The 23,060-nt window shown below is 37.5% G+C and overlaps 1 long non-coding RNA gene across 1 annotated transcript; it reads right to left on the reverse strand.

Annotated features, from left to right (window-relative positions):
- Positions 1-530: 530 nt before the first annotated feature.
- On the reverse strand, positions 531-2,988 carry LOC149179158 (uncharacterized). Its single transcript, XR_016258900.1, has 2 exons — positions 2,830-2,988; positions 531-761 (listed from the first exon to the last, which is right to left on the reverse strand). It is a non-coding gene; the product is annotated as an uncharacterized LOC149179158 (long non-coding RNA).
- Positions 2,989-23,060: the final 20,072 nt, after the last annotated feature.

Below are 23,060 nucleotides of genomic sequence, written 5' to 3' on the forward strand. Positions count from 1 at the left end.
TTACTACTGTTATTTATAAAAGGGGTTAGTCTTGGACCAAATCCAAATACTGTGTCTTGTTGTTCATTGACTGTCTTCTATGATTTATGATCTCAGAAATTAAATTGTAAATCTGCAAAATTTAACAATTATGAAATGCAACTTGCAGCTTTCAAGCACAATATCATCACAATTGCAACCATCCTCCCAGCGCTTTGTAAAGATACTCTCAGCTTGTGCCCATCTAGTAGTTTTGCCAGTCCGGTGACTCCTTGAAGAGTCTTCATCAAATGAAAATGGTAAATGTTAGGCCCAATTTGTTAAGGATATCAAACATGTCACTAACATCCTTTTTTAACATTGGGATTCAATTTTATTTTATTTTTTTTTGCTAAAGATCGGCCTCGGAAACATTATACCAAATGCAAGAGAAAAGTGACAGCACAGCTATTGTTAAAATAGCTAACTAAAAGCCCGGCTGTCTCATGAAATGTAGTCAATGCATGATATGACCAAAGAGAACATTCTGATGAGGTCTTCATATTTTTAAGTGCAACTTGCAGCTACGGAACCCAATATCATCACATTTGTGGCGATCCTCAGCGTACATTTGTTAGCATAGTCTCAGCTTGTGCACACTTAGTATCTTTGCAACGAAGGCAAGTTAACCAGTGGCCATAAAAATAGAAATTAGAAGCCAGATGCCTTGGTAGAAACTGAACTTGTAAGTGCAATTTGCAGATATGGAGCCCAGTATCATCACATTTGTAGCCATCCTCAACCTACGTTTATAAACATAAGTTTCATTAAGTGCAACTTGCAGTTATGGAACCCAATATCATCATATTTGTAGCTATCCTCAGCATACATTTGTAAACATAATTTCATTAGTTACAACTTGCAGCAATGGTACCCAATACCATTACATCTGTAGCGATCCTCAGCCTACATTTGTTAGCATAGTCTCAGCTTGTGCAAATTTAGTATCTTTACCACAAAGACAAGTTAATCAGAGCCCATACAATTAAAAATTAGAACCCAGATGCCTTTGTGGAAACACACGTATGCAACATATGGGATGTTGCCCATTAAATGTATGGTAAAACGCATGCAAGGAACGTGAATTTATGAAATGAAATAATTTTTAAGTATCGAATGAAAAAGTTTCTGAAATTACATTTTTACATGGGCCAAACGATGTCGCCTTACTCTGTGTTTTTCCTGACATAGTTGTAAAAGCCTGGAAGTACAGCTACTGAACCAAGAAAAATATATCAATGTGGTTGAACAAAGATAATGTGGTCGACCTTTTAAGTTGTGCAGGGCCTCTCATAGAGGGACATTAGTTGATTGAATGCATACCAATAAAACCCAGTTACAATGTCTAAACGTATTACAATGTACTCCTGTGAAACACAAATGCTGTGAGTTATAGTGGGACACTGGAGCCAAGGTGAAAAAAATGCTAAAAGACCGGGATGAAAAACACTACAGGACTCAGATTGAATGAAATAAGTAACGGGATCCATCCATTCCCTGTAGGATACAAATTAAATTGTCAGTCAGAAACATTGGCTAAGCATATATGTGCAGGAAAAACATGTGCCACTTACAAAATTTGCAGGCGCGATGTAGAGGAGAAACTAAAGAAGAAGTTATGCATGTTATGCAGTTAAAGGGAGCACCATCTGGTTTTCAAAAAGACCATGTGTGCAATGACTCCCACATTGCTGCCAAGTATAATCCTAGATCTTTAGCCACATCTGATTCATTATGACTCAGGTGGGATAGAAATATGGAGACCAAAATTAGAACTAAAAAGATTAAAGAGAACGAGTGTGCAAAGTAGAAAGGGACACCAGGCGCGAGTCTTCTAGGGGAGCCCAAGTACTATTTACCATAGCTCTCCTATAGCATCCAGGGATATAGAAATACCTAATTGAATTGGCAATATTAAAGCAATTGCAATTTTTAATACCTGTTTTAATATGATTCATTAATTTTGAAAGCAATTACAATTTTGAATACCCGTTTTAATACGAATCAGGCATTTTGAAGGCAATCACAATTTTAAATACTTTTCAAGATTCTATGAGGCTCTTCTGCCTCTTCTCCCATCACCATGCCGAGACACAACCAGAAAAATGGGTTACACTGGTAACTGCAAGGCTTACAGATTCGAGTCAGAAAACTGGAAAACTGATTTAACCTGTAACTGTTAAAAAAAAACCCACAACAAAACACTTATCTGAGATTATAACGGTGTAAGCAAAATGAGAAAGAATGGGATCAGAAAAGCCAGTCTTTATCAGTGCAGAGAAAAATGGTCTAAATGATGCAAATAAGTGGGAAGGAGAGAGGGATGCACATAAATTTCTATCGGGAGAAGTCTAGGCTGACAATCATATCTAAAAAAGCAGCCCACGCCTTTTTCTTCAACCCTTTGATCAATCCATTTAATGGATTTCTTCATGTACAAGAGCTTGCGAGGGCAACTCTGCAATAACTAGTGCAAGCGCCAGGGCACTCTTATTTTATAACCCTCCCTCTCTACCAAATCCACCATGCAATCTCAACCAATTTTTTACTGCTCAGACCTTTTACCTAGATTCATCACCTCCGCTTCTATTCTCGGCTTCAAAATAAGAAAGAAAATGGGAAAATCTAAGTCTAAAGAAAATGGGTAAATCTAAGTCTAAAGAAAATGGGAAAATCTAAGTCTATCTATCCAAAGCTTGAGCTTAGCAAACAACAATATTCTCGAATTCAAATTAGCAAAAGAAAATGGGAAAATCTTAGTCCAACTATCCAAAACTTGAGATTAGCAGACAAAGAGCAAAGCAGCCCTACCGAATAAACATTATCGACAGAATAGCTAACAGAGCAACCGACCACAGGAGCCTTTCCATAACCCAGACCAGAAATACAGAGACTAATAAAGGCAGGAGAAACCGTTACGATGGCTTAAAATTTTATCAACGGAATTTTAAAACCCTAAATCCTAAACCCTACCACGAAATTAAAATCCTAGCCGCGGTTACCATGACCCAACAATAGACCTGCAGCCCGAGTTACCCTGCTCTGTGACATTTGGTAGACGGACTATTTAATATAAATAAATAACGTTGCGCTGATCTCTATAAAAAACGCCAGAGGATAAAAGACTTGATACCTATAAGGAGGTGGGTCATTTTATATTTGCAATGTGGAGGAGGATATTTCTTTATAGAAAGGTTTTATTTCCAAGCAAGAAAAAAAATAGTAACTTGCTATGTCATAATCAAATTACATACATATTCAAATACCAAAGATTAAAATATGGTTTTAGTGAAAGAGTTATAAGGAATTCCCAATCAGGGGTATTTATGATATTAAATGGCATTAGTCAACATAATTCGCATGCGAAGGAAAATAGTGGAGAAGATGAAACTGTTAATTTCAGATTTTATATTTCTGTGATTCATGATATAATGTTCAGATTTTCTAGAGAAATCACATAGAGAACAAAGGATCGACGTGTTTCAAACCTACATCTAGGTTTATCATCAGGACCAAGATGAACCTAGATCTAGGTTTGAAACGCGTTGATCCTTTATTCTCTATGTGATTTCTCCGGAAAATCTGAACATTAGATGAAAGTGTTTTTGGGGATTTGCACCTATGTCACCATTTGTCTGGGCATCACCCACGCATGACGGTTATATCATCCACAGGCTCAACTATAGGGATTTTTGTCAAATCATTTTAAATGCAAGTAAGTGGTGAGCGAGGGAACTTTGTACGACATTCTCTTTGTCTGCAACTTTCGGCCTTGAAGTTGGTTATAGTTGCACTGCGCATGAATCTGGTGTTTAATGAGGGTATTAACATGTATGTCAACAAGCATGCTCGTCCTCCTTTGTCTCTCGATTGTTTAGAAGGTCTTTTCTACTCATTTCATCCACAAGTCATGGGATTTTTCTATAAAGAGAGGGACCTCACCCCGGGGTGGTGGATTTTCTACGATGTTTTCCACTCTGGTAACCTCCTCCTACCTATTCTCCATTATGGCTCAGTAACATTGGTGCTCGATGAGCTTTGTAAAGGTCAATTGATATATTTAAGTCCTTTGGATTTCTGTCTTTCATCAACTCATAGTTTACGGTGAACTGTTTGGTTTTGGTAATCTGGTTGGGTCTTGCAGGCGCCCATGTTTTCCATACTCTTTTTACATAACACAATGGCAAGCCCTTCATTCGAGTTGGTTGTTGTGCTACCCTCTGCCCCCTCCCAAATTGCTAACTTTGCGGGTGTCTCATTCAATTGTTTGATTCTCGTCTGTGGCGTCTGGTACTCAGGTACCTTCTCAATTTGGTTATGATCAAGTTCTAAGTCTAGTCTTCCCAAGGTCCTTAAGCACAGTTTACATATGCCTTGCATTCCGACAAAGCCAGTGTCAAGAGGAGGTATATATCACTAGTTGTCTATGAGTGTCCATCTTGTTCATGGTTGACGATGCCTTTCTAAAGTCTTCCCTTTTAGTTTCACTCGCATTTAACTTCATTCGCATTCTAATCCACCATGTTCACTCACATTCCAGTAATTATTCCCTCGAATTCTCATCTTGCCATCACCATTGTCTTTGGGTTTGACTCTAGGTCATAAATTTGGTGTCCAGCCACCACCTATGTTACCCTAGTTTGGTTAGGTCGAGTTTTAATAAGTATTTTCATGGCCCCTCAGTTGCACCAAGCTAGTTGATGGGGTGGTTTTGCAGGAAGTTCCACTTCCCGACGCTGACATCTCTTTCGCTGGCATTCTATGGCTTACCACTTTGACTTTGTCCCTCTTGAAGTGAGGAATGAGATCCTTCACTTGGAAGCAAAGGAGTTTGGTGACAAGATATATTGATATCGGAATTAATGGTCACACCTTCAGGTGGACTCCAAATCCTGGGAAATTTTGTAAAAGAAGACTTCACTTTCTACGTTCAGTGGCACTGCATCGTCAACTTGAAATGTTGCTTCACATGGTCATTGGGGACAAGCAATTTGACCACTACCAGTTATTTGCGAAACAAGAGGAGATCAAAAGGATCCTCTGGGACATCAAATACAATCTTGACGATATGATTACCATACTAACATGGTTGCAACGCTATGTGGTCTCTGATTCTAGCTTTGTCTCTGACTCATGGCCCCACAAACTAGTTGTTATCAATGCACCCACAGAGGATTCCCCCAAGGCAACTCAAGTGCTCTTTCTCTAGTCATTATATTAGACTAACAATCTTTTATGGCACTTGGTTTATCTTTTGTGTATATGTTATGTCTATCTCTATTATGTGTCTATAACGATCCATATGCCTTACGCAACTATGTGCGAAAAATGTTTTGTTTTAATGCCCATCAAGCACTCATGTATGTAATTTCCACACGCTACATAGTATGAAAGCTACTAAGTGTTTTTTGATGTATTTTTTGGCTAAAATTGGGATTAGGGAAACAATGGTTATTTAGTCTACTTGTTTAGGGGATCCACTGAGTTTTTTGCAACCCAAAGCTATGAATGTAGTAGCAATTTTTTCGTAATATAAAAAACCTTATATAGCTTACAAAAACAAAAACAAAAAAATAGTTATAAGGAAATGATTTTCTAAACTTTCTAAATACTTTTGTTAGACATCTAACCCCATATCAAAATGATAAAAGTTCCAACCCAACAAAATTGATAACAACTTATATACATATAAACATATGTCCCAATTTTCTGAAAAGACATTGAATGACTAAAGTTGTAACAAAGTTGACATCTACTTAAAACAGAAAGTCCAAGCTGAAATAGTCCTCAAATTGTCATAAGGATTAATGAATTTTCTTGTGAGATCCAAAAAAATCCAAGAAGAAAACCACAATTTTGTTGCAAATAGTTGCATCATTTGGAACTTTTCCTTCAAAATTCTCTAATTCCTACAGATCCAAATTCCCCAAGTCACAAAGAAAGGAAGGGTGTGAATTTTTTTGTTTTCCATAATCCACTTCCTAAGACTATCTTCGAAGTTTGATCCTTCCTAGGTACCCTTAAACTGTAACTTATCTTTCAAAGTCCTCCAAACAATTTTTGCAAAAGGGAAGAAAAGAAATAGATGAGAAATGGATTCACCATCTAATTGACACATATAACATATATTTGGTCCCCTGAAACCGCTTTTCTGTAAGTTATCCCAAGTAAGAATTTTCCTTTGAAGAACCAACCAACTGAAGCATTTGATTTTCATAGGTAAATGCCATTTCCATCAAAGGGAATACCACCACTTCACAAGATGACTTTGCATTAAGAAATGTGAAATGGCTTCGTATATTGAAAGTGTTGTTACCTTGCCTTCTTTTTACAATTCGTCTCCTCTTAAATTGTAGTTGAGTTAGTATTTGATTTTAAGTATGGTATTAAATTAACGGTTAGTTTAACTAATAGGTGAAATGGTCTTTTTTTAGCATTTTTTACAATCAATTTTAACCCAAATCCGGCAGAGATTTAAAAAAAATTATATTTTATGTTGTTTAATTTGCATAATTATGTCTGAGGGGTCTTGGATAGATGGTGATCAGGTGTTTTGTTAAGGCACTCCTTGATGTGAAGTCACCGGTTCAATTCCCTGCCCCGATTGGGGTCATATATTGGACATGATGAAGATGTAGTCCCACCAAGCTTACAAAAAAAATTGCATAATTCTAATGCCTCAAAGGTTTTTTAGGGCACTAAATCTATTTATGCATTCAAAAACATATTTTAAATAACAAAATTTCACAATATCACTTGAAATTGTATTGTCGAATTTTGATTAAAAAAGTACGTCTTAATTTGAATGGAGGTAGTTATAATTAAAATTATAAAATCTTTTTCAGGGTTGATTTATGACTTCATTCAATATCAATTTTAATGGTTAATGATTTCCATGAAATTGTCATCAAATATTGATGCGGGAGCATCTGGACTTAGCGAACAATGTGATTGTATGTTCACATGTTGTGGCTAACATGAAATGAATTTCATCGACCTAAGTGGTCAAATCAATTTTAGTAGAGAGGGTTGGATCTCTCGAATTTATTTTACTTCAATTATTGTAATAATCAGAACATTGTATTATTTTTGGAATAGGCGATAAGTTGTTAGGATAGGTGTGTATCAAAGCCTGAGAATAGGGATTTAATTGTTGAACTGATAAAAATAGAGATTGAGTTGTCGATGCAGTTAGAATAGGATTTGATCCATTAAAGAGAAAAATGTAATGATAGAGTAGGGGAGAGCGTGAGAGAGAAAAAAAATAGGGTTTGAGAGTGAAAGAAACAGAGGTCAGACAAATTGATCAAGCGAGAGGGCCAAGACTTTGTAATTCCTATTTGATTGAATAATTGATTTAAGTGTGGTGTTACGTGTTATTCTGGTGTAGAAATTTCTTTGTATCTGCGTATTCGTGTTTAGACCCTAACCGGGTATTATTCTTTCATTTATGCATTTTATTGATAATCACAGTTAATTAGCATTAAGGGTTTTATTTCAAGATTAAGTGCTAAACCCTTTTTCGTTATAAAAGTATTTCCTTCAAAGTTTCGTATTAGGAATGTGGGTAGTATTCCAAAGCAGTAAGTGGTATATCGTGTGGAAAAGAAATGGTAAATGGTATTTTTCCAAATCGCGCGATTAACCTAAGGAGGCGACACGTGGCACGGAGAAACCACCTATTTCGCGTGTTCTCGACCTGATATCGATCGTGCAAGAAATAGCGCGATATTGCGCGATATCCGTTGGATCTGGGTAAGTGAGATCAAGGGCAGAGATTGGTTAGGTAAGTGGGAACTCAGTAAGAAATCCACACACATAATCTGATTAAAGTGAAATTCATTTTATTTCAAGTCAAATACTATTAAAGTTGTGGATTGCCACATCATTTGTCGGTTGTCTAGATCATTTGGTATCGGTGCCCAGGGATTAAGTTCTGCTACAGCAAACATGCCACCTAGAAGAGGATCTGGAATAGGTCGGGGAAGACTTGTAGCCAATGCAGTTTTGCTAGAAGAAATTTGAAACCTGCATACAAGGATGGAGACAATGGAAACTACTCAACGGAGAGCACCTGATGAAGGAGATGCTAGTGCTACAGAGGAATCCTCTAAGGAAGAAGAAGAGGATGAGAGCGAAGCTGCCAAAGTTCTCAAAATATTGGCCAAAGCAAGTGGAAGACCAAAGGTGGAGATACCTTTGTATGACGGGAACCTCAATGTAGAAGAGTTGATGGACTGGATCAGTTCATTAGACAAGTATTTTGACTATGAGGAGGTTGATGATAAAAAGAAGGTGAAATTCGTAGTTACCAGATTGAAGGGTCATGTAGCTATCTGGTGGGATGAACTACAAACATCCAGAGAGAGAAAGGGGAAGCCCAAGATCAAACAGTGGGACAAAATGGTGAGTAGATTGAAAGGTAAATTCATGCCAAAAGATTATCAGCTAAATCTTTTCAGACAGTTACAAAATTTGAGGCAAAAAGGAATGACTGTCAAAGAATATACGGAAGAGTTTTATAAGCTGAGCATTAGAGTAGGACATGCAGAGGATGACGTAGAAAAGGTAGCCAGATACATCAATGGCTTGAGATATGACATATAGGATGAAATCAGTTTGTTGAGTCTGAAGACAATTGAAGATGCCTATCAAGCAGCTTTGAAGGCAGAGGAGAAGATGTTGAGGAAGAAAAATCAGAGGAATAGAGGAAAAAGTCCAGCAAGAGGTAGAGGAACTACCAGATCAAGATTCTAACACCCTCAGGGTGAAGCAGGAGGTTCAAGTAGTAGACCGCCACAGAGAGGAGACTTTGGTAGAGGGAGATTTGCACCCAGAGGAAGAGGCTGAGGAAGAGAAATTTGGTGTTACACATGCGGGGAATGGGGACATGGATCATGGGACTATCCTCATAATAAAGAAACAAATCAGCGGAATGTGAATGTGGCTGAGGCAAAGGAAGAAAATCCTCAAATTGCAAGTAAGGAAGAATCACCCGAAGTAGGAGAATCCTTGTTATTGAAAAGGGTATTGCTTAAAGCAAAAAAAGAGACAGGAGAACCAGCCCAGAGAAAGAATCTATTCAGAACTACATGCAAGTCCAAAGGAAAATGTTGTAAAGTGATAATTGACAGTGGAAGTACTAATAACCTTGTTTTTACATAAATGGTGGCAAGTTAGGATTACTGAAAATAGTACACCCTACTCCTTACAAAGTATCATGGCTGCAAAAAGGACATCAGCTTATTGTGACAGGACAATGCAAGATAGAGATCCAGATTGGTACTTATAAGGATGTGATATTATGTGATGTAATTTCGATGGATGTATGTCATATACTGTTGGGAAGACCTTGGCAGTTCGATCAGAAAGTTATACATGATGGGAGAAGAAACACTTACACTCTAGAGAAGGATGGGAATAAACACACACTGCTGCCATTGAAGGATGAAGCAGGCAAAGAAGCACCTGGAAATAGTGTTATGCTGATAAGTGGGAAGGAATTGCTGCAAGAAGTCAAGAAGGATGAAAAGATACATTTTTCTATCATAAGGAGACCTAAGGTAATTTTGACTTCCACAAACTTAGATGATTTATCTGATGAAATCAAAACTTTGTTGAATGATTTTGCTGATATTATTGTGGATGAGTTGCTAAATGCATTACCACCAATAAGGAGTGTTCGTCATCACATTGATCTAATACCTGGAGCAAGTTTGCCAAATAAAGCAGCATACAGGTTAACTCCTCATGAAAATGCAGAAGTTGGGAGACAAGTACAGGAAGTGATGGATAAGGGATTAATCAGAGAAAGCCTTAGTCCATGTGCTGTACCAACCATACTCAGTCCAAAGAAAGGTGGTGAATGGTGTATTGATTCCAGAGCCATAAACAAGATTACTATCAGGTATAGATTGCCTTTACCACGCATGGATGATTTAATGGATTGTTTAAGTGGGTCAAAGTATTTTACTAAAATAGATTTGAAGAGTGGATACCATCAAATAAGGATTAGAGAAGAAGATGAATGGAAGACTGCATTTAAAACAAATAGTGGGTTGTATGAGTGGTTAGTGATGCCTTTTGGACTCACTAATGCACCCAACACATTCACGAGATTGATGAATGAAGTCTTGAAGGAATATGCAGACAAGTTTGTCATTGTTTACCTTGATGATATTTTAGTTTTCAGTCGAAACAAAGAGGAACATTTGGAGCATCTTAAGTTGGTTCTGAAAACTTTGTAGAAAGAGAAACTACTAATAAATCTGAAGAAATGTAGTTTTATGAAAGAAGAGTTAATTTATTTGGGATTTGTAGTTTCTAAAGAAGGACTAAAAATGGATCCAGAGAAAGTCCAAGCAATTTGGAACTTATCTATTCCAAGAAAAATATTTTAGGTAAGAAGCTTTCATGGTCTTGCAAGTTTTTATAGAAAAATTATTAGAAGTTTTAGTCAAATTTGTGCACCAATTATTGAAACAATCAAAGAGACTAATCAGCCATTCAAGTGGACAGAAGCAGCAAACCGAAATTTTAAGTTGCCTGATTTTGGAAAAGTTTTCCAAGTTGAAATTGATGCTAGTGGAGTTGCAATTGGAGCAGTTTTAAGTCAGGAACAGAGACCAATAGCATATTTTAGTGAGAAACTAAATGAAGCTAAGAAGAAATATTCCTCTTATGACAAATAATTGTATGTTATTATGCAAGCCTTAAAAAAATGGAGACATTATTTGCTACCAAAGGAGTTTGTATTGTATTATGATAATCATGCATTACAGTTCATAAACAACCAACCAAAATTGAACCAGAAGCATGCCAAGTGGGTAGAGTTTTTACAGAGTTTTAAATTTGTGATTAAACATGCAAGTGGTAAGTTGAATAAAGTTGTTAATGCTTTGAGTAGGGTAAATTTCATTGTGCACGAATTAAGAGTTGGTGTTGTAGGATTTGACGAAATGGTTGATATGTATAAGGATGATGCATAATTTAAATATATTTATGTAGTTGTACAAAATCCAGCAGTTCATAATAGAAGCCATTGGTTGGATTATCTTATCTAAGGAGGTTTATTGTTTAAAGGTAACAAACTGTGTATTCCCAAATGTTCTATGAGGGAAAACATAATCAAGGAGAAACACAATGGAGGGTTATCTGGACACTTTGGACAAGACAAAACCTTTGCTCAGGTAAATGCTTTTTACTACTGGCCAAAGATGCAAACTGATGTTAAGAAATTTGTTGAGAAGTGTAGGATTTGTCAACATGCTAAGGGGAGAAGCCAAAATACAGCATTATATCAGCCATTACCAATACCAAACCGACCATGGGATGCAGTTAGTATGGATTTTGTTTTGGGATTACCTAAAACTCAAAGAGGAAATGATTCCATTTATGTTGTGGTAGATATATTTTCTAAAATGGCACATTTCATTGCATGCAAAAAGACTAGTGATGCAACACATATTACTAATCTATTTTTTTTCAAAAGTTGTAAGGTTACATGGATTGCCTATAAGTATTGTGTTTGATAGGGATACATAGTTTGTTGGAATTTCTGGAGAACTCTTTGGAAGAAACTAGGTGCCAACCTTAGTTTCAGTTCAACATATCATCCTCAAACATATGGGCAGACTGAGGTAGTAAATAGAAGCCTGGGAAACACATTAAGGAGTTTAGTGTATAAAAATCCTAAGAAGTGGGATTTAACACTTGCTCAGGCTAAGTTTGCTTATAATGATACTCCAAACCGGAGTACTGGGATGAGTCCATTCCATATTGTTTTTGGGATGAATCCAAGAGGTGTGTATGATCTCAGAGATTTGGGCAAACAGGAGACAAGAAGTGCAAAGGCTGAAGAGGTTGCAGAATAGATGCAGAGACTACAGGAAGATGTCAAAGACAGATTGCAGGAAAGCAGTGGCAAATACAAACAGAGAGATGATATGAAGAGGAGATAAAAAGAATTCCAAGTGGGTGATCTAGTGATGGTATACCTGAGGAAAGAAAGGTTTCTTGTTGGGGCTTACAATAAACTAAAGATGAAAAAGATAGGGCCATGTATAATTGTGAGAAAGTTTTCAACCAATGCTTATGAAATTGAATTTCCAGAAGGGGTTGGAATATCACCTATCTTGAATGTTGCAGATTTGTATCCATATAAGGAGACAGAGTCAGAACTACAAGATGAACCTGCACAAGATGAAGTTCAGACTTTAAATTGGGAAGAACAAATGCCAAAGACAGTCAAGAAAGAGGTGGAAGCTGTTATGGAGAAAAGGGTATCCAAAAGAAGTAGAGGACAGGTTTATTTTCAGTATCTAGTCAAATGGAAGGGACAGCCAATGGAGGATGCCAATTGGTTAACAACAACAGAATTACAAAAGTATGGAGTAAATCTTGAAAGTTTGATGAAGGATTCTTTCCTTCCCCGGGAGTCTGATGCAGGAGCATCTGGACTTAGCCAGCAATGTGATTGTATTTTCACATGTTGTGACTAACATGAAATGAATTTCATCGACCTAAGTGGTCAAATCAATTTTAGTAGAGAGGGTTGGATCTCTCGAATTTACTTTACTTCAATTATCGTAATAATCAGAACATTGTCTTATTCTTGGAATAGACGATAAGTTGTTAGGATAGGTGTGTATCAAAGCCTGAGAATAGGGATTTAATTGCTGAATTGATAAAAATAGAGATTGAGTTGTCGATGCAGTTAGAATAGGATTTGATCCATTAAAGAGAAAATGTAATGATAGAGTAGGGGAGAGCGTGAGAGAGAGAAAAAAAGAGGGTTTGAGAGTGAAAGAAACAGAGGTTAGACAAATTGATCGAGTGAGAGGGCTAAGACTGTAATTCCTATTTGATTGAATAATTGATTTAAGTGTGGTGTTACGTGTTATTCTGGTGTAGAAATTTCTTTGTATCTACGTATTCGTGTTTAGACCCTAACTAGGTATTATTCTTTCATTTATGCATTTTATTGATAATCACAGTTAATTAGCATTAAGGTTTTTATTTCAAGATTAAGCGCTAAACCCTTTTTCATTATAAAAGTATTTCCTTCAAATTTCTGTATTGGGAACGTGGGAAGTATTCCAAAGCAGTAAGTGGTATATCACGTAGAAAAGAAATGGTAAATGGTATTTTTCCAAATCGCCTGATTAACCTAAGGAGGCGAAGTGTGGCACAGAGAAACCACCTATCTCGCACGCTCTCAACTTGATATCGATCATGCTAGAAATCGCGTGATATTCGTTGGATTTGGGTAAGCGAGATCAAGGGCGGAGATTGGTCAAGTAAGTGGGACCTCAGTAAGAAATCCACACACATAGTCTAATTAAAGTGCGATTCATTTTATTTCAAGTCAAATACTATTAAAGTTGTGGATTGCCACATCGTTTTTCGGTTGTCTACATCAAATATTTTTTAGTTTGATGGAAAATTGGGAAATGACCTTTCTATACACATTGTGACCTATTGCCTATGGTGATTTTGAAACTCCTTGGTTGAGGATAGTATACTATCATGTCTTTTCTAGAGAACATTGATTAGAAGTGACACCAAATGATACATTGAGTTATCAAGCGCTTCCTATCACTTTAATTCCTTGGCTACGACCTTTTTACCACATTTCCCACTACCTATTCATTATGAAATTCGAATAGAAATTTTGATGTCATTACATCAAAACATCACTAGTCATATCTTTGATCGCATCCATGGATGGAGAAGGTAGCATCGACTCATAAGGGTAAATATTCTAGATGAACTTATGGTAGATTGGTTTACCAAGTCATTGTTACCACCCATAGCCAAGGACATTGCAATGTTAAGGGCAATGACCAAGGAGTAGGAAATCTTACAAGCCCAACATTTAGTTGTAATATGCTATAAGTACAACACTTTGTATGATGTTATCCCCCATGATCTAAGGTATTTAACATATCGATTGAGACCCAACAAAGGACCCCATGTTGATGGTGTGGTAGATTATGTTTCTCAGGCTTCTATTGCCTAGTTGAGTGGGTAGCTAAGTCATATGACTATTACTTTGAATATCCCTACTATACCAATCACCCAAAATAATACAATCCCCACTTAAAAATTGGAGGTAATTTCAGTGCAGTCAACAAAATTGATGAATACTCAACAACCCAGAGGGAAGAATGAAAACTATTTGGTTGAGCAAGAGAGCACACAAACCTAGCAATAATGTCGATGGCACTAAGGAGAAGAAGAAACTCAAATTTTCCTACAAGATTTGTAGTGGAGACCATCTTACTTAATAATTCCCAAGGATGGATGAAATTCATTGTTATTTGACTACCTCGCTACTAATCCATTCCCTCCCCATTAACAAAAAATGGTTACTACAAATATTTCCACTTTGCAATGGGAGACAATGAGTCATCCTTAGCAAGGAGGTGCATTATTGAATGCTAACATTTACTTGTGATCAAATGGTAAAGTGACAAATGTGGTATCGTAATTACAAGAACTCAAAAGTGGTCCTTCAAATAATGACCTATGTTTATTTTTTTGCATGGCAACCCTCTTCAAATAGATATGCAACTACTAAACACAATGCTTCACCCATATAGAGGTGTACTTTGAGGGCGTACACATAATCCTAATGCACATGATGCTCTAATTAAAATATTGAGGAAGACTTAGCCAAGGTGCCATGTGCCATGTCTATCATAGAAGTGTGCTATATATTGAGTGGACCTTTCAGATATGTCTACAACAAAAAACATTGGTGTGCTATATATTGAGTGGACCTTTCAGATACTAGCTTAATTGCATTTGACTTGGATCAAAGTCAACCTAGGATTCCCCACCATATTGCTTCAAATTCAAGTAGTCTTATGTGGAATCAATATCTTCATAATTATCATTGATGAGGGAGCCTCCACTTGCATCATGTTTATGTCATGTTGGACAACTATTGGTTCTCTAGAGTTTTCCAGTCTAGTACCATATTAAAGGCATTCCATGGGCGCACATTCAAGCCTCATGGAATCATTGTTGCCTTTGCTGTGAAGTTAGGTCGAAAGATGGTATTGATTGAAGGTATGGTATTGTTTCTAGTAGATTATAATATTTGTTTAGGTGAATTTGCACTCTACTCTGTTGAAATGTAACTAGTGTTGGTCTTCATAAATTATACTTGAGTCATGACTTGGTGTAATTATTAATGTACTTGTAAAAAAAAAATGTAAAAAAAAATTATTATTATTGAAGTGGGTTTCTTGCCCATCATGTTGTGGTCCTAGATCAAAGCACCCATTGAGTGTTCTAGGGGTTTTTTTGACAAGTCAAAAGATCAAGGTCATGATGTACTAGCCCTTGGAGGGCTCATGTAACAAGAAAGAAAAATAATAAATGTACATTATATTGTCTAAAAGCCTCCAAGTGATGGGTCGGCTAACCCTCTTCAAGTCGGCCTAGAGGTCTAATTTTCTCTCATGGAGGCCTATAAAAAGAGGAACCTCACCTCATTTGATACACATCATCCAACAAAATGTTATTCCTGATCCTAACAAAGAAGAGAAAGGTTTGATTTAGTGACGTTGTGTGGAAAGAGGAGTGAATCCTTGGGAGGCTAGTGAATCTGTGGAAGGAAGCAAAATTTTGTCTTTGTTGCTCTCACATGCGATTTTGAAGGAGGAACTAGGGTTTCCTTAGTCTTATTTTTGCAAAGACATATTTTGGGGTTTGGTTGGCTTATCACTTGGGGTTTGGTCTTGGGTCAAGGTCAAGGTCTTGGAAGTCTTCATCGAAATTCTATAAGAAAATATTTTTGTGGGTTTTCCTCTCTAGGGAAGGTTTAGGCCCTAGCTATAGCCAACATCTAATATTCTTGTGTTTTCATTGTGATCATCTTATTGCAATTTGTCTTGATGATGAAAAAAACTAAATAATGATGATAATGTCCTAATATAAATCACAAGAAAATGTCAAGGATTAAAGAGAAATCAAATTAAATAAATACCCTAACTGTCTGCCCTAGATTCTCAACATGGTATCAGAGCTAGGGCTTTGAATAATGGGAAAAAATAAGATTAGCTTTGTAGGTTTTAACCCTGTACAGAAATTACCTACATACGAATTCTAAGAACAGAAAATAAACAATGTGAGAGCATAACACATAAAACACATATACACAAATATTTTCCTCTGGATCCCAAAACCAGGACTACCAGCTTGATTTTTCATTATGTTCCTTTCAATGTTACTATAGATATATATACCTGTCGAAGCATGCAATACCATGGACCTAAAAACCATCGCACCCAAAACCATGTGCTAAAACCATGCACAAAACCATAGGTAGGTTCGTCCCACCTAATATAGGGTCCCAAAAAAAATTCACCGGTGGTAGAGGGGGACTACCCGCCCCCTTTCTAACCCCCTAGGAAGCGAGTCGTGGAAAGAATATAACACAACCCAACAAGCTTGGTGTTAATTTTACCTCAAGAAGATTTAGTTCCCTATACCAAATTTGTGAAGGAAAGTAGAAGAAGTTCTTGGCAGATTTTCAAGCCCTAATTTCAGAGATTAGGATGCAGGTCTTATCAAGGGTAGAGAAGGTATTTGAAGAACATTTCAGCCAGTTGTTTCAAGAGACAAAATTGATAAGGGAAAGCCCTCTCAAGACCTCACTCTCTGGAAAGCAGATCGAAGTCTTTTGGCTCCTTCATTAGCCTTTAATCACTACATCAAGGTTGCATATCTACTGTAGCAGAGCAAGAGCATAAAGAGAATTTTTGTGAAGGATTAAAGTCTTGGCAAGCAGCTCTAAGGAATCTGCACTCATTGGCATAAGAAGCAAAGGTCAAAAGGTGGCATTTCAAGGTCTGCAAAACCTCTAAATCTCTAATCATCCTCATATCTCTGTTATGTACTATATAATCATTATTGATCAGCGTTTTCATTAAAGGTTTATTGAAGGATTATTCTAGGTTTTGAAAATCATCAAAAGCCTATTTATTAACCCTAGAAAGGAGTTTAATTCTCTATATATAAGTTGAAGTTTTGAAGCATAGTCTCATTGTCAAGAAAAATTCATACCTTTGTGCATTCGAAAGTGCAAGAAGTCCTGAGCACGATCATTGTTTGAAGGGCCATCTTGCATATTAGTTAAGAGCTACAATCATCTTGAGGAAGGAACCAAGTTATCCTGTAGGCTTGGTTATAATCCCTTTCTCCTATTCACCAGTCCTGCGCATTCAAAAGACAATAAGTGACCTAGATCAAATTATATGAAGGCAATCTAGGCCTTCGAAAAGGTATAGTCAACTAGCATAAGTCACCATCAGTCATTCTCTATATGAGATCCACGAAAGATTAAAACATTTGTGTATCACTAATAAACAAGTAAAGGAGAAGTAATATATTGTTCTTGAAGCAGGAAAAGATAAACAAATAAATACAGTGAAGATGCTCACCTTGAGGGAAAACGATGAAGAAACCCTGGCATTTGGAATTGAAGACCACATCAACAAAGATATGTAACCTTGAGGTCTGTATGGTATATTTTATTCAGAGTCTTATTGTTATAGACATATTTGGGCACTGCAACCCCAAACTCATATGTCCATAAACTAAGGGATCTTTAAGTCCCTAAAAGTGTTGTTTCATACCCTAAAGGATCATAGTCAATTGATTACATCATTTCCTAGAAGTTCCACCTAATAAACTACTCAGAACTTGCCAAAACTGGACCATACTGACTGCTCCTTGGTCAAGGTGTGATGCATACTGGCTTCCAAACTAGCCAGGTGCGATGCATACTAAAATGGCCTTCTATGGGGTATGATGAGTGAGAATAGACAAATGGTAGAGACAGTTTCCTAAGTGGATGATAATGGAATCTTCCAGAAACTTCTCCTGTGACACTTGCCTCTCTGAATTCGCCCAGTGACGAGTAAGAGATCAAAGAAATCTCCAAGTGGAACCAAGAACTATCAGTGGAATGACACTAATTAAAAACCCAGAGCTGACTCACACCCTTGCAAGACATCTATAAATGGATCCCTCATCTGAGAGATCTAGAGGCTGGAATTTTGTATTTTGTGAGGAAGTGTTGTTGGTTTATCTGTGAGAAGAGACATTGCATTGTTGGGTGATTTTCTTGTTCATGAGGTGAAGAGGGCTTCTACACTAGGAGGATGATGCTGTAGGTTTTAACCCTGTACAGGAATTACCTGCATACGAATTCTTAAACAAAGAAAATAAACAATGCGAGAGCATAACCCATAAAACACATATGCACAGAGATTTTTCCCTGGATCCCAAAACCGGGACTACCAGCTTGATTTTTCATTATGTTCCTTTCAATGTTACAATACATGTTTATACATGCCGAAGCATCCAATACCATGGACCGAAAACCATCGCGTCCAAAAAACATGTGCGAAAATCATGCACAAAACCATAGGTGGGTCCGCCCAACCTAACATATGGTCCAAAACCAAAATTTTCCGGGGCGCTGCCCCGGACCCCATAAAGTGGGGTTACGGGTGCCCTTCAAACCCCCTATTAACTACGTGGAAAGAATATAACACAACCCAACAGATGCTGGATCAGATAGCTGGGTTGTAATCCTCTCTTTCACTACTATTAATAAAGTTCTTTGAGTTTTCCTCCATATAATCGTGTGTTTATGAATCTTATTGTTTATGAATGCAATTGTATGGTCAATTTGTTTCTGATTCCGCACTGTTTATGATGTTTTAGATGGAGATGCTTTGATGGTTTTCTGTTACTTTGACTCTATATGTACTCTTTGAAGCGGGACGAGTAGGAGAGGAGTGGCAAATTCTATCAAGGAAAGGAGAAATCAAGCTAGGATCAAAGCGGAAGATCCAGGTTGGTCCTCTTTTCTTCCCTCTAATCTATCACACTTAAAGGAACGCTCGAAAGGCTTTCATTGTTTGTTTCTAAGATAGCTACCCATCTTAGTGGGACTAGTAGTTCGAATCGACACTATTTTTCCCTGAAACAAAATGGTGACTCTGCTGGGGAACAAATAGTTTGCTTTGTTTGTTTATTGTTTGTTTTATAAACTACAGACAGAGCCTGAAGTTAGCCAGCTAGAATTCGAAACATCTTTGCTATGCAATTGCGAAGTACATGAATGTTGCTTCAGTCAATCTCCGGGTTGGTTTATGAACTGAACATCCGACTTACAAAGCATTCCAAGTGACCTTGTGGTAGCTCAGAACCTCATAATATCTTACCCCTATGCTTTATTTTTATTGTCCATCATAACTCAGTCTAAATCACTGAACTTAGCTGCAAATTTTGAGCAAAAACCAAGCTCAGTTTCACTCCCTGGTCCATTGCACTGTTTGTAACTGTGCAACTTGGATGCATCGCACCTCCCATGTGTTGCAGGTGAGATGCATCCCTGTTTCCCTGTGTTGTAGGTGCGATGATTGAGTGATATTGTTTTCTTCTCTAAAAGTTGGTTTTTCCTCCTTGTTTTCAACTTTATGAAGTAGTTTTGTTGTTCATGATCAGTGCCCTCTTGCTAGAACATTCTTCCTTCACATATTTCAGCATCCATTGGTTAGGAATTGTAAATGTTTTTTTGTGTATTTGTGAATCATTTACAGTCTTCCTTTGTCGAAAGTAGCTTAATCAAATTGTCGTTTTTGATGCAAGTGTCATAATTGTCATTTTGAATCAAAAGAAGAGTGTCGTAAAGTCTTCCTCTTCTAGATAGTTGATTGTACTTTTGTCATTGTGCTTGATTTGAGTTATTAGTATTTGAAGTGTCGAAAATAGTTTTCAATTCGAAATCGAAAAGTGTCATCTTAGTCTTCCTTTCGTTTTGAAAAGAAATTGTTAGAAATGTCGCTTTGAAAGAAAATAGTTCAGATCTGTACTTAGCTTTCCTTTTTGGCATTCACACATTAAGGAAGCAGAAAACAAATACATGCATGTGCATTTGCATTTTGACTGCATGCGAAATTTGATTTAGGAAAGTGCATTTAGTGTGTGCTCTATGCTCTCTGCTGAAAGAAAAAATCATAATCTTCTTTCCTTTGTAGCTAGGATTTTCATTGCTAAAAGAACATAAATGATTGTTTATCATTCTAGATTGCATATTTAGGAATTTCACATCTACATCACACGGTGAAACTTTAAAGACAAACTTCTAAGCAATATCAACTCTAAAATAAATCTCAATGAACATAAAAACGCTTTGGAACCTAACGCAACACATCTAGAAGTCTAGGCTAGAGACGTGTTCCGACGTCGTAAAACCTGGTAACTATCATTTTCATTGAAGGTTGGGTGATTCCTCCTCTTTGATACGACAAGTGCCAGTACGGACTTGTGCTCCCTGTACCGTCGAGTATATATTGGGAGACCATAATAGGATGATATCCTTTATCCTTAGGAAGCCGTGTTTTCTGCCCTATCAATCGCAATGCACTGAACACAGCATTCGGGAAGATTGACTACCATACATAAGTCCTTGGTAATTTCTCTATCAATTGTCACCAAGGTGTATTTTGCAGTTTTGCGATTGGTTTGGTAATCCCTCTGTCTAGATTTCCAGAGCAGTCACTTTCATTCCTTTTCGACTCCTTAAAAGAAAAGGTCCATCTAAGCACTTGTCACTTCAGGCTCATTAAAAATCAAAGGCGACTATAGTCACCTTTAGCTTTTTATCGACTCTTAAAAATTGGAAAAGCAAGTTGCGTCAAAGTGTCTTAAAATTTATTTAAATTGGAATAACATCCTTGTTCCTTCGTTGATCTGAGGTTGAGATAATGGAGTCTACCAATCAAGGAATCCCTCTTGGAGGGAATCCTAGTCCTTTCTCTTCTCGGGGAGATATTGGTTCTCCATATATGGCTACATTATCCCTTCCAAGAATCACAATCGGCCTGCGAGTATGGCTTTTCTCGACCTCTGTCGTTCAAAACACCGTAATTCCTCAACAATCTAATCAGCAACCATATGATACTAAAGTTACCCCTTCACCTTTACCCCTTCGTTTGTTTCTCCTTCCCCTTCTTCCTCTTCGCTTGGTGAAACTAGTGACACTAAAAACCAAGTAGCTGGGAAGAAAAAGAAAGGGAAGGAGAAGAAGAAGAAACCAGCTAAACAAGGAGGCAACCATGCATCATCCAGCGAAAATCCGCACACTAAACTTTCCAAACCAAAAACTCCATGCGCAATTTGCAAGGGAGACCACTACCATCGAGATTACCCTTGCATTCCACGGATCTTGAGAGAATGGTCTCCCCGTTTGCACCATTCGGTGTCATCAACCTCTAACAGTCAGGATGACAACACACCATCAACTAGTGAAAACGAAGTCAATAGATAGAAAGGAAAAGTCAGATTTCCATGTAGGTTATGTGAAGGTGATCATACTCTTCACCGTTGTCCTTTTCTGGATAAAGCCAAAAACATTTTGGATAACTTTCCTGCTTCACCACAACGACTTCCACCTAGATACAGGAAACTCTTACCAAGTCCTTCACTAGTTGAAAAGCCGATTGACATAACTTGATTGTCGATCGAATCGCCTATCATTGAAAGTGAACCTTCTGAGTCCACACCAGACCAAAGTCAACTGGTCGAGATGGCAATTGACCTAGTCTTGCCTTCAGAAGGCCCACCTTCAGATGATACAGTTTCCAAAGAGAATGAGAACGACATTGTTCAAATTCTTTTTGTCGATACAAAGTCTAATGAACTTGGGGGCAATCCACCCATTCCTTTACAATAGGAAGAGACCCCCCAGTTCATGAGATTTATCCGGACATTTATCCAATACCTCCTCTGAGCAATCTAGTCATTTTCTTTGATTGGAATCAACTAGCAAAACCCCACCTTCCATCTAATGTACCATTCCAAATCATAGTACAAGTTTACAAAATGATCATGTCTGGCACTATCATAGATGAAGGTGCTTCAGTGAGTATCATTTCCTCAACTACTTGGAAAGCACTTGGTTCGCCATCGCTTTTGCCTGAAAAATAAATTTTGTCTGGCTTCAACAAAGGAACCAGTCGATCGTTAGGGATCCTTCCAAAGTTGCCAATAACTTTGAGAAAGAAAACCGTTCATTTGAATGTGATGGTAGTCCAAGGTCCACTAGATTACAATCTACTCCTTGGACGTGACTATATATATAGCATGGAAGCTATTTTTTCCATATTCTTTCGAGTGATGTGTTTTCCACATGAAGGCAGACTAGTGCAACTTGTCTACCAGCTTTCATTTCCTGGTTCAAACACAGCTATGAATCAACCATCATCCCTAAATTGTCTCTTCGCGTCAACGATGTCTCTTCAACCTTCATTCCATCCACCTAATTACCACGAGTAGTTCGGTGAGTGTGATGAAGATTAGGGGGCATGCACCCTAGTCTGCTTCGGCAGGCGAACCTAGAGGAAAAGAGAGATTTTCTTGAAAGGTCATAATGCTTGGACTGAAGAAACATTCCCATATAGGTTATGTGATCAGTCTGAAACACTTATTTCCTTTGTATGATTGTGATTAGAAGCTCACACCATTCACCTTCGTACGTTATGTGATTGGAAGCTCACACCAGTCACCTTCGCCTATTTCGATGGACAAAGAAAAGGAAGAGGTTTTGTTTGCCGACATAAAAAATCCTGCCTAACCACAAGGACTTCCATTTGGTAACCTGGAAACTCTCCTTTTATTGAAACACCTGGGGGCATGCAAACCTTTGTATGCAAGTAAAAAACGACCTTTGATTTTCTTAGTTTGTAGGTTCTCAACCCTTTAACCTCGTAGCTCAGTCATTTCTAGCCTACATAAAAAGGCCATGAGCACATGTTATAGTAGTGTTGAAGCTCATTAAAAAATAAATCTACCAAGCGACATTATCAAAAGACTGGTAAGAGCAATGTTCCCGTAAAGTTCAAGCTCATTAAAAAATAAACTTGCACTGAGCATAGTTTCTCTTGGTTCAAGCTCATTAAAAAATGAAACCACCTTTGGTAAATAACCTTTGTGATCGCTTTGCTATCAACCTTTTT

Source organism: Pinus tabuliformis, chromosome 4_1 (genome assembly GCF_031772625.1).
Source record: "Pinus tabuliformis cultivar Carrire ecotype Pingquan chromosome 4_1, CPIR1, whole genome shotgun sequence".
Lineage (NCBI taxonomy): Eukaryota > Viridiplantae > Streptophyta > Pinopsida > Pinales > Pinaceae > Pinus > Pinus tabuliformis.